Source organism: Fundulus heteroclitus, chromosome 22, assembly GCF_011125445.2.
Source record: "Fundulus heteroclitus isolate FHET01 chromosome 22, MU-UCD_Fhet_4.1, whole genome shotgun sequence".
Taxonomy (NCBI): Eukaryota; Metazoa; Chordata; class Actinopteri; order Cyprinodontiformes; family Fundulidae; genus Fundulus; species Fundulus heteroclitus.
The window spans coordinates 33,797,366-33,816,702 of record NC_046382.1 but is presented as its reverse complement, the minus strand read 5'-3'; the positions used below and the strand labels follow the sequence as shown (position 1 = coordinate 33,816,702).

General features: G+C 40.9%; 1 long non-coding RNA gene across 2 annotated transcripts in view; it reads right to left on the bottom strand.

Annotated features, from left to right (window-relative positions):
* Positions 1–5,898, bottom strand: part of LOC105937220 — a 117,039-nt gene extending 111,141 nt beyond the window's left edge. For both annotated transcript variants that reach the window (XR_001166921.3, XR_001166923.3), the window contains exon 1: positions 5,592–5,898. This is a non-coding gene — a long non-coding RNA (uncharacterized LOC105937220). The remainder of the gene's footprint in view (positions 1–5,591) is intronic.
* Between the last annotated feature and the right edge of the window lie 13,439 nt (positions 5,899–19,337).

Sequence of the window (19,337 nt, the reverse complement as noted above, 5' to 3'; positions counted from 1 at the left end):
AAATAAATTCAACTGAGCCTCAACTGTCTGTGATAGACGGAGCCGAACTTTAAGTGACCTTCACATCTTTGGCAATCACTTTTACTTCACTTCAGCCTGAGTTTCTGCAGCAACATCTTGCATGCACATTTCCCCTTAATTTGCCAACGAAGAGGCGCGGCACACACAAAGCAACCTGTAATCAGTCCGTTCTGGCTCTGACTCCATTTCCATGCTTACCAAATCACAACACAAAGGACGCCGGACACAGGTACAAAAGAAAGGGCATTTTGTGGCTGCGGCCAAGGAGGTGACTTCAGCAACGGCAAAAAAAAAAAAAAGGTTTAAACTGCAGGACAAATTCTACATCTAAACTGAGTGAGATTTTAGACACCGAGAATGGAGAAGAATGGCAAAGAGGGTGGGGATATAAATGCAGGATCCTTGGCCGATTGGCATTCATATGCAAAACCATTAATACCAACCAATGCTAATAAATACCAAATCTAAAACAGGATATTAAGCAATAATAAAAACAGGGCAGAAAGCTCTTTTTCTTACAGCGATGGAAACTACCAAAGTAGCAGGTTATGTTTAAATGTATCAAATATTGATTAGTCTGCAGCAGTTTGTAGTGGCTAAGACTGATACTGATGCTGGTAAGTTCACAATAAGACACTGCTTAAAGAAATCATGTGCTACACTAAGAAGCCACTGGATGGCACACTTAAGCAGCATGATCTCAGTCCTAAATAAACCGCTGCATGTCAAACCTAAAGACATGGAAAACAACTCCATAAATTCACCTTCCTCTGTAGGGCCCAACGAGTTTTCCTGCCCCAACAAAAGCAATATGTCAGAAGAGTTGCTTTAAAATCTGGATAAGGCCCAGCAGGAAAGTACTGCTGTACGTAGGGTGTGTAATGCAGCAGAGTCTGGCGTTGCTTCACTTTTAGTAGGACAGTTAATGACAACAGAAGATTGCTAAGCATAACACTTCCGCCTCCTGATTTGAGATTAAAAATGAAACTCTTGTTTATACTGTGGCACTAAAAGGGGAGGATTTATGAAGTGAGGGTTTGTTAAGCGATTCTATGCAGTTAATATCTTACCTGCAGTTAATAACCATCAGGGTGTCTTCACTTAGGGTACATCTAGATTAGATGGTCTAAGAGGTTGAAGCTAACAGCTGCTCCCAGAGGGGCCAAGACCAACTTGGACTTCTATCCTCTTAAGTATGATGCAACACTTAATGCTAAAAAAATATCTTTTATCAGGTTTGCATTAAAGATTATTTATGCAGAAGCTGATGGTTACTTACATAGGAAGTCACCAACAATCTTCCTGTGAGAAACCTACCCTGATAAGAGATTATGTAAAGCGTTTCCAGCAAAAGGTAAAAATAGGTGCAGAAATCAATAAAATAATGTGTTATAATATAATATCGTAATGCATACCTCTATATCTGTTTCCCCGAGAAAAAGCTTTGCATGTTCTGTTCACTGAACTCCTTTCATGCAGAAAGCTCATTGGGGGTGCGACCCTCTCCATTTCCCGTGTAAATACTTTTTGGTTGGTGTGAAATGTGACTACACTGCTTAAAAAGGTTTACAAAATAGTGTTTGCATAAACAACAGTTGACATTTATTTGGGATAGAAGTTGTTTTTTTAGGAAGCCTCCACTATAGCTACAGCTGTGTACTACATGAAAATGCTAAGAGTCAATGACTGTTCGTACCCGTTTACCAGAACCTCACTTAAAATTATAATATATATGTATACATCTTATTTATTTAGTTATTTATTAAGATCTTTATTAAGATCTCTCACAAAACTGTACAAGGCTGTTCTGTCAGTTCCTTCTGCTGAGCATTCAGCTTAGCTGCAGGGGATGCAAAGTGGCTGAAGTGACAAGAGGAAGTTTGCACTGCAAAAGGTTACCAGACAGTGAATCAAGTAGAAAAAATATATATAAATATAATGTTTCTCTTTATTAGATAGAAAGCTGGCCCAGAAAGAAGGCGATCTAAATGTACAAGCCTCTTTTGAATAAATGTCCCAATAAAATATGCAAACACAATCCCTCACTGTGCGCCCTGTCCTCTCCCATGCACACTCACAGACATGCTCACTGTCACATAGCTTTGTCTCCCTCTCTCTTTTTAAACACACTCAATATTCAGCTCATATCCGGGATGACAGTTCTGCAACACCTCAGACTCTAGCCACATGAATGAAGGAAACAGGGACAGGGAATCCCCATGTCACTCATAATGAAACTCTCACACACACTTTACACCTCCAAGCAGGGTTAATGTACATGTTTAGTGGGGGTGAGCAGAGAAGTTGGTTGGCGGCAACAAGGAAAAGAAAATATGAAGAAAAAAAAGGTTAAAAAGTTAAAATGAAGTTGAGCAATATTACCAGACACTTTTTTTTTTGAATCTTTGAGTTTTATACGAAAGAAAACCTAACTAGATATTTTCTTAGAAAGTGACAATAAGAAGAAAAAAAAACGGTCTAATTGTAAGGAATAAGGAGAAAACTGTATTTAAAGTCAAGAGATGGCTTCAAGTACTGTGAAAGGAAAGTGGAAAAGAGGGGAAGAGGGATTATTTTTCAGCCAGCAAATGATGCATGTATCTTTAATTGGATTTCACTGAAGTTCTCCCATTAGGAAAAGATAACTGCTGTGAATCAGACATGTAGTTGAAAGAACATTTCCAATTGACAATTCCAAGTCCACTTCTGGCTTTTCACTAACAAGAAGGCACCTCCAGAATGTTTTCAGAAGGTGGCCACTTTCAATCTTGGGACGAGACACCAGAACTAAAAGCTAATGGCTCCGGCGATACACACACACACAAGACAACTCACAAAAGTGGGTTTGAAAAGGACAAGATAGGATCTTCCCCAAGCTGTCTTTTAAAGAATCACTCTTCTTTATGCTGTTGAAAGTGACCAGGTTCAGGCAGGACCACTCTATACGTTTGAGATTTTTAACTAGGAGGTGCACAACTGTGGTCCAGATGCAGTGAAACAGGCATTTGGTTTCAATAGGAAGCTCTGATGGAGATGCAAACTTTAGCATGGTTAGCATCTAACGGTTAACCAGTCATGATATTCTTGCTTTGAGTGTTTGAATCTAAGTTGTCACCCTTTCATTCTTTACAAAAATGGACGCCCTTCCTTATTTCAAAATAAGAGTCTCATAAGCCGTTCAAAGGTTTAAAGCTCACCTTCACATCTCATAATAATAGCTTAAAACAAAAAGAGCTCCTTCACAAGACAGATTTCATTCTGACAAGATATACTGTACCCTTAAATATGGCGATATCATTTGCCAAGTTATGCTGTGATGCCGTTACCAAAAGTCATTTCAGTTGGGGTTATTTAGCAAAAAGAAAACACTAATTTCATCCACGACCTCCTCTTCTAGCCTGATTGTTTGTTAAGTACTTCCTAGTGTGGCGTTTAAAACTGTCCTTTTCACAAAAATGATGTCTGCTGACACCCAAAAGGAGCTCCACCCACTGCAGGTGTGTTAGCCATTGTCCTGTCCAGCCGCTGTGTGTGGGAGACAGGCTAACGTCATGAAAATAACGCTATGATTTTTAGCAATAAAACCATTTAGAATAATTCAATCACAGCGACTAGACTTTAGGACTTTTACAAAGTCACTACAAACGGCACAAAAAGAAGTGATAGTAACAAACTGGATGGGGATTTCATTGGTGCAAACATCTTGTTTCCCCACTTTCGAAGTGAGAAGAAGGAACCTCAGAATTGTAGAGCCAAAAATTTGTGATTTTTTTTTTTTAATAGTAGTTGTACCCGAAACAGAATTATAAATCACTTTTAAGAGGAAGTTCCTCACTGGCCAAAGATGAAGCCTGCATGAAGCATAAACTGGCCATCCACCCGACCCGCTTGGACCCGACAAACAAGCACAAGCTCTTATTCAAAGTATTTGTGACTGTTGAACTCATCAATCAAATGAAGAAAACACAAAATGCCCCACATTGTATTTCTTACGAACAGCCATCACTGTTGCCGTTTTTCCATCTTTTGCAAGCAACCTGACTCGTTTTTTTTATTTAACTACTGAGTGTTTGGCACAACTCTTTGAATGTGGTTTTGTTGCAGTAGATGCAGACAGTAAATGTGTTTTAAAAAAAAGCGTAAAGACATCTCTGGAGAATACCGGCATACCCTAGTTGGCAGGTACAGATGGTGAAATTTACGTCACATCGGCTTCCCCGTTGAATGGGCAGTAGAGCAGACCGGGAGATGTGAATACGACCACAAACACACGTCAGCAGCATGTCCCGTATCTTTACTTAAACTCTGTTAACAATCCATGGAGGTTGTGTTTTTTTTTTAATTGTACCCTAGATCCCAAATGCTCCAAGACATCCTAACAGACAGTTTAAAACCCCGAAGAATTATGTTGAACTGAGGACTTGTCCCGTCGTTCATCACAGGCGGCTATGATAAAAGTCAGTGGTTTAAAATCTTATACAGTTAAAATGTTGCAGAAATTGTGAGTTACAGGCTTCAGCTTCACAGAAATATGACGCTGAAAGCAATTAAATCAGTCCATCGAATGTTGCACTCTTTCTCCACACACACACAGAAAAAAGGCCCTAGTCGAAATATGAGCATCCCCGCAGCATGATGCTGCCATCATGTCACCATAAGGGTTGAAGTTCGAAGGCAACACGCGATGTCAGTTTTCCTCCATCCACAGCGTTTTGCAGGTCTCATCTCGCTGTGTTGGGTTTGTTCCTACATGGTTTGTGGCAAACACTAAATGGTTCGTCTGCCGGCTTTTCTCTGCAATTCTCATTGCTGCTATTTCATGAATGCAAGACCCAAAGCCTGCACCATGAATAGCAGCAGGTGAAAAGCGACTTTGGGCGTTCTAGACCTGGCTCATAGGGGAGATTAATATGTTTCCTGATTCCCTTGAACGCACCATCCAAATTCCCTATAGCAGCCGGAGAATGGATTAAACGTTGACTACGCCCTGCGTGTTAGGGTTTGAGCTTTCCCAGGATGTGACGCTCCCCTACCAGAATAAAGAGTATGGTAACTTCTATTTATTTATTTATATATACACACAGTATCGCTTTTTGAAGTTTGTGGATAAAAATGCACTTAAGTGCGTCATATCACGCAAAGCAAGTTCGCTTGAAGTCAAGTCATTCAATAACTTTTTTGAAAAATAAAAAGGAAGAGGAAGACCGGCTTACTATCTCTGTCTGACACCGCACACTTCCTTTTATCTCTATACAAACCGCCCATTACGCATGAGCGAGCGCTGCACGGCCTCCAGAAGCGTTCAGCTCTTCTAAAACGCCTTCTCTGCTGTGTCAAGTGCAAAGTAAAAATAAATAAATAATAAAAAAAAACATTTGAAACTGCTGTCAGGTTGCAAAAAAGAGAGAGAGAAAAAAATCAGGTTAGCTGAATGCACTTTCATCAAAGTCACAGGCACAAGCTGCTTCCTCGTTTGGGCTTTGAAGGGACCGCACAGCTGTGAAGTGGAGAACCTATCTGCACTTTTTATGCGTTTAATTCATAGAACAAAATTGAACTCACAGACTTACCCCGAATCACTGGCGGATCAGACGCAACTTTTGCGCGTCTTTGCTGGCTTATTGTAGTTGCTTTTAAGGTTGTTGCTTTCTTTTAAAAAAAAAATAAAAATCAGCCAGCATTTGCGAGATGCGCACTTAACACCAACATGACCTGACACATTTTTCTTTCACTTTCAAACTTCTGCAGCTCGGACTGAAAATCCCCCCCAATGAAGACGAGCTCCGCGAAACCATGCGCGCGCTTTCTGGCACTCTGTGCCATCTTTCCCCAACCTTCCTAAGCGACGCGGCTCGGCTGCAGCTCCACCATTCATACTGAGCAGTCTGACGAGACTTGCAGAGTAATAGATTTTCGCATTTGCGGACACACCCACCCGCTCAGACCTCCCATTTGTGCAGCGGCGGAGGAGGCTTGGTCATGAATGGCATTCTCCGTGATCCCACGCTCAGAAGCATGCAGACATACCGGACTAGTAATAATACACCAGGTTAAAACTCGCCTGGCACCGGCTATGATGAATGGACGGAATGAGAGAAAACGAAACCATTTCTTCTATTAAAAAATGAAGATAAAACAGTTTCAGCAACCTTACTGAAAACGACCGTTTTTGTCCTGGCAATAATTCACTGTTTAGCAGCTGCACATGGATACAAGATTAGTTTGCCATTCAACCAGGACACACTTCAATGTATTTTATGGTCATGTTATGTGACGCTTCAAAGTAGCCCTAATTTTAAGGTCGATGAATAAAGATGAGAGAAGTAGCCCAGAGACCCACAGCTCAGGTGTGAGAATCTGCTGGACAAATAAAGTTTAGTCATGCACTCTGTACAATCTGGCCTTTATGGAAGGCCAAGGCCAAAAAGACGGTCCAACCTGACACTAACAAGCTGCATGTAACAGCGTGGCCTTAACAGTGTTTTTCAGTAAAATAGTCTCATATCTTTTGGATACAATTGATTTATTCGTACATAATTTTCTACAAGCTTCAAAGCCAGTTGTGCAGAAATTACACTGCAAAAAATGCAACGATGTATCTGTGAATGCCGTCATTAACAACCCAAATGGAAAATATTTACAATTGCTGTATTTTGAATATTTCCACTACTCCGTTTTAAAGTAATATCACTGTAAGTTCCATAGTTTGGATGGATTAGCATTTCCTATGTGTAATAGTACCCGTCCATCTTCTGTATCCACTCAGTATTTGCAGGGTCACGTGGGTACACTGCTGCCTATCTCCACAGTCAATAGGTGAGAGGCTGGTTACACTACACGGCACTTCAGTCCATCACAGGGCAACACAGCAGCTCCTTGGTATAGTGAAATACCCATCCCAGGGCTCTGGTTGTGTAAAAAACTCTCTGGAGTGTTCTGTGAATTATTGCAAAATAGCTCACAAATGTTGTGCGTGCACAACAGGAACTGCGGACAATTGCAGTCATTGGAGTTTTGTTTGCAGTCTTTTCATGTCCTGTGCCGGAGGGGTGGTGGGGGGGTTGGGGTGGTACTTTCCCAGCATAAAGAGAACCATCTGTGATGTAAATCCTATGGACAATCATCCAGCTGTTGTGAAAACAGATCTTCTGAATATATTATGGACAGCTAACAGGCCACAAAAACCTTCATGTGATGTGATGCAACCCATTTATAATGCCAGCGACTATTTGATAAAAAAAATAATAATAAAGTGTCCCATTGCACCAACAAGTAGCTCTCTAAACCAGCAGGAGACCCTAAAAAGTATAATTGAAATCAATGGTAAATCTATTAAAAGACTGTGATGCACCATTTTCATATCATTTGCTTACGGTGCAGGATGCTGGTATATTAAAAATAAGCCATGCATATCTAGAAGGGAAATTCAGCACATTTTCGTGAACATGGAGGAAGTAAAAGCAGAAGCTGATTTTAAAACTAGAGTGACTTCCTTGCAGCTTGTTTCGTTTAGCTCAGACTTGTTCTAAACAGGAGAAAGAGGGGTGTCCCTGTAGTCCCCCTGAGTGTTTGAATGTGTCACCTTCTGTCATTAAATGTTGCCACTCCTAACTCAGAGAGGTTAACAGGAGGTCTCTGTCAAGGAAGCACACTTCTGTAAAAAACAGTGCAGTTTAGAAACAGTCTATCCGGTTTCTAAATAAACGGCGAGTTACATGAGTCGGTAAGAGAGACCTACTGTGCCAGATGTAATGCAACAGCTGGTTTCTTGACCCTTGGAAGAAAAGTAGATGTTAGAGAAAAGGGAAACACAGATGTGGTGACAGGTCCTCCCATGCCGATGCTTCAATCGTGTTTCTTAGAAAGTTGTCTAAATTTCAACAAAGCAGCTGCCACTTTTTGTACTTTGAGCAGCATGCGGAGGGAAACATAACCTAAGTAAATAAGGGTGTGAAAGCAGCCAATATGTAGATCAGTTGTTTGCATACAGGAGGGAACACGTTGTGTTATACCTTCTGCACCGAGTTGGATTGTTATTTGGGTTCAATATTATTTTCTTTAGGAGGAATAGCTGATTTTTGGGGTCAAGAGCTATATTCCAACATGTATGTATGTTAAAAGCAGGACTCTGGCAGGTAATAGCAACGTCTAAATCCAGACAGGAAATGTGTTCATACTCTTCAGCCAACATTTTGTCTCCAGTGTTGAATATTTCTCTCAGGAACACCCTAAAAATCTGTACGTTCTCAACCTCGTTCCCAAACGTTCTCAAATAGACTGAGATTCCGGCAACGACCTTGAGGTTTTTCTTCATGTTGGGTCAACTGTCTCAAATTATCACTGTTGCACATTCATCCTGCTATTTTTCATCACAAGTATTTCACCAAATTTTGATCTGGTGAACAGAGAGCTTGCCATTTTTAGTTGCCTTGTGACTTTGCATGGGACTTTCAGGACGATTAGAAGGTTTCGGCACTGAAGAGCTCCACAAAGCATGGAACAATCAGCTACAAGCTGTGGGATTCACGCTTGGATTGACAGCCCTATATTCCACCATCTTAAACTTAAGAAAGACAGGAGGAACATCCAGTCCTTCCTGTCTCTACTGATGTTTTCCAGCTTATTCTAGGGGATCCCAGGGCCTTACCTGGCCAGAAGGGAAATATAGTCCCTCCAGTGAGTGCTGTGGTTGGCCCTCAGTTTCCCCCTTTGGAAAGAACGAAGGAGGCATCTTGACCTGATGCCTGAGCGACCTCAGTTCGGTGGTCTCTTTCTGGGGGTTGGTTTGAGTTGCCTGATCTGCAACGTCGACGGCTCAGAACTTCCTCTACATCGGGACAGTAGCAGGCCCGGGTATACACCTCTTGTTGCACTAAACTTTTTATACTCCATCATGATACACTGAAATTGGGGACATTTTTGGGGACAGCTTCTGCCGGGGACAGGTCATCCTAAACGGGCACTGTCCCCCGAAATCGGGAATGTCTGGTCACCCTCCATGAGATGTATCTCACCCATAAGTACGATTAAGAATATATAGACTAGCCCACTAAATCAAGAGCTTCATTTTAGAGCTGAACTCTGCCAGACCTAAGCAGCACTAGTATTGCTGCAGATAATTTGCCATATTTAGGTTTCCAGTCCAGCTATCAATCTATCCATATCTGTTCTGCCATCACTTATGAACAACAAATTAAAATAGTTGAATTCCTCTGTTTGAGGCAGAGACCGGCCTGAGGGGAGCAATCTGTGCCTTTTTTTGGTTAAGAACCCTCGGCCTCAGATGTACTGTATGGGAGCCAAGTCTTATCCCAGCTGTTATTAATTCAGGTACACCATGAGAACCTGTCCACAAACATCACAAATAGAACTGGTGAGAAGCAGCAGGGCTGGCTGAGTCCAAATGGGAACAAGTTTGATCTTGTGCCAGTTTTGGACATACATGGACTAAATACTCAGTAAAAGCATCTCTTTGCACTCCATATTCTGCAATAACCCCCTACAATTGCAACACTTCCATCGTCTCTAGATCTGCACTTTTGCTGGACCATTGCAAAACATTGAGTCGTTTCCTTTTTTAGAGCTGTTGTAGATAACCTGATGTGTTCAGGATCACTCTCAAATTAACCAATTTTGGGTCAAATGCTATTTGTGTGACAGATGGTCTCACAATTTGACTGCAGAATACTTTGCTCTACAGAGGTGGTCATGGCTGACCCAATAACCCCAAGTCAGAGATGGAAACTTAAGTCTGAGACTTGGACTTGAGGTTTTGGGTTCAGGTCTCATGAGCAATTTCTATCCTGGATAATTAGGCTGGTTAGTCAGTCACGTCACAATACAGGGATGCAAATTCATTCCTGACAATTTCACTCATTAGGAATATCCATGGACTACAGACTATTAAGCAGCAATCCATTTATGTTAGCTGTAGCCTCATAATACTGACCACACATGGTTTTCAGCTGGATCTATATAAAATCAGATAAAACAATCAAGACACCAAAGAAAATAAATCAGAATAAGATAAAATAAGCTCTTTAAAAAGTGTTAAAAGCTGAAGAGAATAAATGTGTTTTAAGGAGAGTTTAAAAAAAAAAACAGACAATGAAGAGGCAGCTTATCTGAAATGGCGGGAGAATTTCTTCCACAGTTTAAGACCTGCAACACTAAAAGCACGATCCCCTCCTAAAGCTAAGACTAGCTTTTGGGAACACTCAAGAGGAGCTGGTCAGCTGATCTGAGAGCGCGGGTCGGTTTGCAGGGATGCAGCAGTTCATAAAGGTAGCGTGGGGCTAGGGTACTCGAAGATTTAAAAATAAAATAAAATAATTGTAAAATGGTTAGACATGCAAACCAAGTCTGCATGCCCAGCATCTCTAGGTCATTTTGATTTAAAAGGTGTTTGTTTACAGCAAGGGGAGAAACCTTTTCCATAACAATATTACCTAAATTAGTGAAAATAAAATCTTAAACAATGGCAAAGCTCTCCTGGAGGCAAAACACCCAACGTTAAGTTTGCAAATTTCCCTGCCTTATTTCTTTATAAAACAAGGTCAATGAGAAGTAGACAAATTTCATTAAAAAAACCAGCAACTATAGAATAACAATGAGGAAATTGGGGAAACTCATTTATTATAAGGGAATTCTTTGAACTCGCCATCTTCCGTTTATCTCGGTCGAGGTCGCGGGGCAGGAGACTTAGCAGAGAAGGCCAGACCTTCTCCCCAAACACCACATACAGCTCATCTAGGGGAAGCCCAAGACGCTCGCAGGTCAGCGGAGAGATATGGGCTCCATCCGAATACGTCTAATTGTAGGTCATAGCTCCTTGACCTTTTATGGGGTCAGCAGTAAGAACTATCGTGGGCAGCCTTTAACTCCGATGTCATTACGTGACGGAAACGCACATGGAGGATTCTGGTCTAATACAGGTTTCAGCCTTCCGAAAATTAATTACAAAGTGTGCACTCTCTTCTCTCCAGATATTTTTGTTAATTTCCATGAGGCGTGCCGTGCTGATAAATCATGTCACACAAAGGATTTTTTGATTCCTTATAGAGCTTTAGCGCTGGTAAGGGACATTGAGAGGTTGCTATGGTAAATTCCCTGCACGGGGAAACATACAGGCTTCTTTACCTACCTCCTTCCTTACAGACTGACTGTGTACACATATCATGGCGACCACTGACACACTTCCACTTTGGCTAAAGAGTCCTTACACATTAAACTTATTCGGATGGAGCCATGGTCTCTCCAGTGTGTCCTGGGCCTCCTCCCGGTGGGACATGCCTGGAATACCTCCTGAGGGAAGCATCCAGGCGGGGGTACTCAAAACAACTGCCCAAACCACGTCCTCTTAATGTGGAGCAGTAGTGGTTCTACCCTGAGCCCCTCTCGGATAGTCAAGCTCCTCACCCTATCTGTAAAGGAGTGGCTGGTCGCCCTGTGGAGGAAGCTAATTTCAGCCGCTTGTATCCGGGATCTTGTTCTTTCGGTAATGACCCAAATTTCATTAACAGAGGTGAGGTTAGGAATATAGACCGACCGGTAAATCGAGAGCTTTGCCTTTTGGCTCAACCCTCTTCACAATGGACCGGTGCAGCGTTTGCATTACTGCAGCGGATGCACAGAACCGTCTGTCAGTCTCCTTCTCCCATCCTCCCCTCACTCGTTGCAGTCACAAAATGCCAACCTGAGGGGGTAAGCCATGAATTTCTGGTCAAGAATTTGTTTTTTGTGGCATTGCTCCTATGGCGCAGGGGTAGTGAGCATGACACATATAAAGAGGCTTTATGGTGCATTCACAACGAACACAGTCTACGAAAACTGCACAGTGTTGACTGGCACTAGTTTTAAGTCCTCGACGCAGCTGACCCGGGGTCGATTCTGGCCCGATGTCCTTTACCGTATGTCTTCTCCCCCTATCTCACACCCCCTTTCCTGTCAGCCTACTTAGTGATAACGAGCCACTAGTATCGTCAAGACCCAGAAAAGAAGAATTGCTTGTGTTGGCACTAAATCTATGGCACATTGATGTGGTGCTTCCTTTATACTTGTTGTGAAGACATATCTTCTAAAAATGGAAGTCTGACTTATCCTGGGGCTGAAGGATTGTCGGAGGGTCACAAAAATCAGACAAATAGTAAATAAAGGGAACCTACATACTTTTTACTCTATGCTCCATCAGCGTCAGAGTGTTTAATTTGTGCACAACTATGTTAACGACAGAATTTTTGTTATTTCTGTCGTCTTTTCATATTCAGAAAAGAAAATGCATCCCCAGATGTAAAAGTCTACTTCTCCAGAGCTCTCCTTTTTCATCTTCTTTCTTTTCATCTTCTTGGTGGTCCTCGGTCAACCTGTTGTTTGGAAGAGATCAGTCTTTGAAGGAACTGTTTACATGAGAGTAAAAACTGAATGCACCAAAACTCCTGTGTAAAGTAAAAACGTGAGAAAAGACAGCGGTGGAGGGCGTGTACTCACCCACACACTCACCTCAGCTTATTGTGGAAACAAACACAATGGCATTTTTCCCCTCAAGAGGGAACACTCCTTTTCCCACAGGCTTCATAGATAAGTTGTTAAAAAAATAAAGAAAAAAGAAACCCAACATTGAATCAAGGTTGTCCGTTTCCCAACATTCCAACACATGTGTTGGGCTGGAGTTGCAATGCAACGCTCTTACACAACAACACATTTTGCTACACTCAAATCTGATTAGGCTTGACTGAGAAGTATCCACCCAAAGAGATAAGTGGCGTTTGCCAAAGATCCTAACCTTAAACATATTAGAATCCAGGGAGCGCAACAGTTTTTTGCTTTATACCTTTACTTCTCTTTCTAAACCGTTTGTGGGAGTCTGAGTGTTAAATGCCAACTTAATTATCGCTATTGGGAAATAGATTTGGCTCCCGCCTACACAAAAAAATCTCAAGTACATAATACAATAAACTAAACACAATAGGGAAAAAAAAACTGAAATCAGAACAGCCCAATAGATTTGCTCTGTTAACCCTGACAAAATCATGGCCTGCAAGGATGGATGAACAGCCTGAATTTGCATACCGAGTATACTAGACTATCCAGGCATCTTTTACAGTGCCATCTTACTCAAATTGTCAAGACAATAAAATACAACACTCCCTCCACATTCTTGTAGGGGACTTCATGGTAGTTTTAAGTCTCAAAGTGATACATAGTGATGTCTTGGCACAGATGTTCAACAGTATGGGGATATGTAATTTATAAACCACTAAAATTATCTTTTGCTGAACATTATCTTTTGCCTTCAACAAAGGCGTCAATTTGTGAATGGGAAGAAACAACAGTGTTGCCATCTGTTGGGTATTTCTGTGATACTGAGAAAATTAAAAGGGGGACACGTTCTTTAAAAGTTTGATACAGCATTGTCTGATAAAGATCTACTATAATTAAACCTTTTGGGGGTGGAGAACTCAGTTAAATTGAACTCAAATGCTATTTAAAATAGTCAGATAGGACAGGGTTGTGAGGAAACACTGTTAATTCTTCACAATCAATGCCATATGTCAGCACAGGGTCCAAGTTATGAAGCCAAGAGTGTGTCGGTTTATGCACATTTTGGGCAAAACCAATTGAATCTAGGATAGTATTAAATGCTAAATTTAAGGCTATCACATTCAGTGTCTACATGAATGTTAAAATCCCCCACTATAATAACCTTGTCAGTGTTTAACACTAAATCAGATAAGAAGTCTGAGAACTGATCTAAAAACTGAGAGAAAGGACCTGGTGGACAATGCAAACCAAACAGAAGAGGTTTTATTGCTTTGCAGTTTGGATGAGGGAAACTAAGGGTTAAATGTTCCAAATAATTGTAATCATTACTTGGCCTTGGGCTAGTAAATAAATCAGACTGAAAGATGGTCGCTGCTACTCCTCCTCTTCCCGCAGATCTGGGAATGTGGAAATTTAGATAATTGGAGGGGGTTGACTCATTTAGGCTATCATAGTTTCCTTGTAGCCAGGTTTCTGTGAGACAAAATAAATCTGATTATTAGAAATCAATTAATTAACAAAGTGTTTGGAGGGAGAGACCTTATATTTAATAAACCATATTTGTTTTATTTTTTGGTACAAGTTGAGTAGTATTGATTTTCATGATTTGCTCCTTTTAGATCAGCTTTTAATCTGTTTAGTTTTGACCATGGGAAAGACACTGTCTCAATGGGGTAATTGGGTTGGGCAACAGTACAGAAGCTGCAGAGAGGTCTGTTAAACTATGGCTCTGCTTCCTGGTTCAGACCCTGGGTTGTCAGCATTTTGGAGAACTAATAAATCTGTCCAGATTCAAAGTAACAGGGATGTTGAACCAGTTTAAGGGTTCATGAGTGGAGACTCCACACTCCTCCGGCTGTTAAATCTCCAGACTTTGATCATCTAGAAGACACCTCTAGGCTGTACTGGTTTCCTGTTGGCTCTGGACTCTGTTTGCTGATCAATGTCATGTCACATTCCCCAGGAATATTTGCAAAGAGGCGGTGACTAGAACAGCATGCATTTCCAGCAAACCACAGGCATATTATCAGACAGCTTTATTTGCAACAAGACACTCGAAGCCTGCCCATATTACTAAATTCACTCTGTGATACTGTGCACCCAATGTAATGTTCATATGCTAGCATGTAAAGCATTTATCAACTTTACATAAAACCTGGATAGAAACAAGTAGAAGGGAGCAGTTTGGTTTAAATTGTCATTAGGCCTCTATTTTGATAAACCAAGTACAACAGTTTTGTCAAGATTTAACACACATTTTTAAGTAAATGGTAAATGGCTTGTACTTGTATAGTGCTTTATCAAGGCAGACGATCCCAAAGCGCTTTACACTACAAATCAGTCATGCACCCATTGACACCCTGACCATTGTGAGCTATGTTCGTAGCCACAGCTGCCCTGGGGCAGACAGACAGAGGCGAGTAACATTTGCTAATAAAGCTAGCAAATGTTTTCCTATATAAGCTAATCAATGCTACAAGTTACTACTTTACTTTTTCTTTTTAACACAAGCTTCCCAAGAAAAAAAATGTCACTATCCATTTGAGATGTTAAAGGGGACACATAATGTTCTGCAGTTCTTCTTTTTCACATTTAAATCATTCAGTTATGGTCTACATAAAGTGGGACTGCAACGCTTTGTTCTGAATTGTTCCTTTTTACCCCTGTTCTGATGTGCGTCTGAGAGCAACTCAATTTGGTACTGTCTCTTTAAATCTAGAGGCACTTCACATCGCATACCCTCCAAGTCGTATTGTCTACCACTCCACCCCTTTCGGACATTTTTGTAGTATGCTTGTAGAAGCCAGTGTATGTAAGGGGTGTATAAGATGGGAAATGATGTGTGTATGAGTGTGTGTTTCACCGGAAAAGGCAAATCGGTTTTGACTGCTTGGCTGAGAAACGCTGTCACAATATGGCTGGCTGTTTTTCATTATCTTTCGTTTATAAGAATGCTAAAGAATAAATCGGCCTTTAACTGCAAGAACAGTGCCTGGACATTTCCATTACCATCTCACGCCGGCTAATCCGTGGCAACCATAAGATGCAGGTTAAAAAAACACTCCAGTGGCTTTAAGCATCGGCTTAGCTCTGGCAATGCTGGAGGACGGTGTTATGAACAAACAAACATTTTGACCTATCTACTTGTGGCTTTGGCATCCTTCAGTTAGGACAGAAATCACTCTGAAAAATAAAAATGGCAGATTCGCAAGACGGGTAAGCCGGAAGTCCATGACCTTGTTTAGTAGCTCCACAGTAAATACTGTGGTGTAATTGTAAAAAAAAAAAAAAAAAAAAAAAAAAACGTAATAAGAAACAGAAAACTGAACGGCTTGAAAAATATAACCCACAAAGAATATAAAGACATCTACTCCCCTCCTGGATAAAGTACATTTAAATTCTCTTCACACCTACAGACTCCAGGTACACAATAAAATGTATTTAAGGGTTAAAAAGTGGATTTTGCATGATATGTCTTCTATAACTGCAATACCAAATACAGTTGCTAGAAGGAGAAATGAGAAACAGACCCAGTATAACTTGTCAAAAAATATCTTAACAGCACCTTTTATGAATCATCTCAAACTCGGGCCAGAAGAATCATCTAACCATGAGGGAGACTTTAAGTACCCAGGTGGAGTAGAAGCTTGCGGTTAACTCACTGTTACGCTTCTGAGCTGCTAAGGGAGGTAGACAGAACTGAGTTGTGAGTAGGTGTGAAGCAAACGTGGAGGCAGGTGAGCAGTGCTGCATTATCAAGGAAGCTGGTTTTACTAATGTGAGCTTGCATCGTTACCCAACGATGACAGATTGAGGTTGACTTGGAAAACCCAGAGGCAGCTTAAAGGCTCTTCTTTATGACTAAATGGCAGAGCAGCTTTGTGGAAAGCCCTTTTTAGTTTAACTAAGAAGGGTATACAAAAATAGTGGGTGAATACCAATGTTACTTATGCCACTAGGTTTCTGTCAGGATTCAAAACTGTAGATGTTCTTGAAAAAACATCTTCAAAAGTAAAGAGTAAATGAGGGTACGCTCGTATAATTGTTTCAGACGATCAGTTTTCCCCCCCTCCCATTCACTTTTATACATGCACCCGCATTTCTTTATACACACAAATCTGATATAAAATTATGACCAACTATCGATAATTTCACCCTTTTTGGTGCCAGAACAGTACTGACCGTCAACACATGAACTCCACAAGTTGTGCTGTTGTATCTGGCACCAAGATAGTAGAAGCGGATTCTTGAAGTCCTGTGAGTTGCGAGGCGGGGAAACCATGGATCAGACTCGTTGGTTCAGAACGTCCCACCGATTGTCAATTGTGTTGATATTTGGGCAATTCGGAAGTCATTACCTCATTCATTCTGGCTATGTGGCAGGAATCCTTACTCTCCTAAAGAGGCCACATCTATCGGGGAAAACGGTTTCCATGGCCCCAATCGATGCTGAGGTAGGTAGAACCCAATGCTTCACAGCAGAACGATGCTCGAAGCTTGACGATTTGCCTTTTTCTGAGTCAATCTCTGGTTCCACCAATTTCTCAGCTGGCGCACTCTTGGCAGCTCATGTTACGTAAAAAAAGCGTGATCGATTAAACAAAGATATATTCTTCCATGTCTGATGCTCACGTCTGCATTTTTGGTGGTTTGGTGTACAGGAGTCAGCAAAGGCACCTGAACTGGTCTACAGCCTCTATTTTGTTTTCTGACCTCTTTTTGTTGGAACCAGCATCAAGTTTTTTCAGCTGTTTGAGTTACAGTAGTTTTTCTGATAGACTGGACCACCCTTCATGGCCGATATGAATCTAGGATCCCCATCACAGGTTCACAATTTGTACTTCCCTGAATTACACTTTGATATTACCAACTTTGATATTACCAACAGCAGACCATGAAATCCTCAGTAAAGCTGCAGTTTTGGAGATACTCAGGCAAAGTCTTCTAGCCATAACAATTTTGATCTCGTCAGACTTGCTCAAATCCTTATGCTGGTGCATTTTTCGTGATTCTGACACATCGGAGAATATAGTGTTCACTTGTTGCCAAATATATCCCACCGACAGCCAGATGTCAATATAATCAGTATTAATCACACCTTGTGTCAGTAGTCACTATGTTAAAAGCAAATATCATGCTGTTTTTTTTTCCTATAGAGTTTGGCTTTGCTAAAAGCACTTGATGACAAGGTTAGGGTTACTTTAAAGCAGGCTTGGCTTTTTTGTTTTTGTTTAAATCAGTTGAACTTGATGTGATTTTTCTCAAGCCTTGTGACAAGTCAAACTGACAATCTTACTTAGTGTAGTAAATGCCTTTAAAATATTAGAAACCTTAAATCAGTAAAGCGGATTCATGAAGGATCCCCTTTTACTCAAACTAAAAGATTAGATTTTAGAGATCCAAGATCTATGCAGCAAACCGGCACTGCAGTGATGAAAGAACTTGTGGTATTGTTGTTTAGCTGGAATCCACTACCGTGTCAAGCCTTCGCCCAAACATTTCTGAGTGACGACATAATCCAGGAAGTAAGATACAACAGAAACAACCACAAATGTCTCCTTGAGCCAAATAAAAGTCCACACTGCCTCAAGCCCTGAGGACATCTTCCTTTGAATGCCTCAGAATCATGTGAATCCGGTCTGAATGCCTTTTCCAGCATTAATTAAACACTTCATAAAAGATTTCTTCATATTTCGAGCAGACACAAACACAACAGTGTCTAAATATGGGCGGACCATCTAATTTAGGGCTTAACAGATGCTTAAAATCCCACATTGTCTGGCTGAACAGCGAGAATAAACCCCAGCGTGAAGGGCAGACCCAAACCGGACAGAAAGGATACTTGTTAGTAGTTAGCATAACATAAAAGCAGCAGTACACAAAGTGAACTTAGCTACAGTTTGCATTCATTCTAACTCCAGAAATAAGGAAAAAAATCTTAGCAATGCAAACAGACTATACTACGAGATTCCTAGAGGAATGAAGAGCTGGTCTCTGTGTGGCAGCTTTGGGACGAGGGTGTGGAGCGCTTGTTTGTTCGGATGTTTTCCATTTGCTCTGGAATGTTCTCTGAGCTATTAAAGTGATCTAAGACTCTAAGCACACATACAGCACATCTTCCCACACACACCAACCACATGTAATATAAGGATTTCCACACTCAGCTCAGCAGTGCATCGCAACTAAAGAGCTTCCAGTTACTTCAAGTACTGGGACACTTACTGAGTATCTGAAGTTCAACAGAAAAAGGCAAATAAAACACAAAATGCTTCCTCTGATTTAAGCCCGTTTGCTGTTACCATGATGCCGATAAGGGAGAATTTGCACAGGCAGAAAACTCAGAAAATAAGGTCAATTTTCTATATTCATTAATGTTTTCTTAAATTTACTCTATTTTAAAGCTATAATATACAAAACAAAATTTTAAAAATGATCAGTGTCTAACATTGCAACCAACTCCGCAAGTAATAAAAAAGTGAAATGTGAAAGTTAATTATTTAGGTAATTTTTAGATTTTTATGTCACAAGTTAATTTTGACAACCCTGGCTAGCATTTACATTCAGAAGAAAACTGAAACCTCCCATCTAAAACATGTTGCTGAACTATAATCTGTAACGATAAAGAATATGTCTTTAAAAGCCAAATTTCCGGCATTTATAGTATATGCAATAATTCTTGCATTGCTTGCACAGACCCCGGACCTGTACTGGGACTCAAGTGGTCATCTAAACAAAAACCTGCGTTTGTGACAGAAAACACCAGAAAGTGTTGCAAT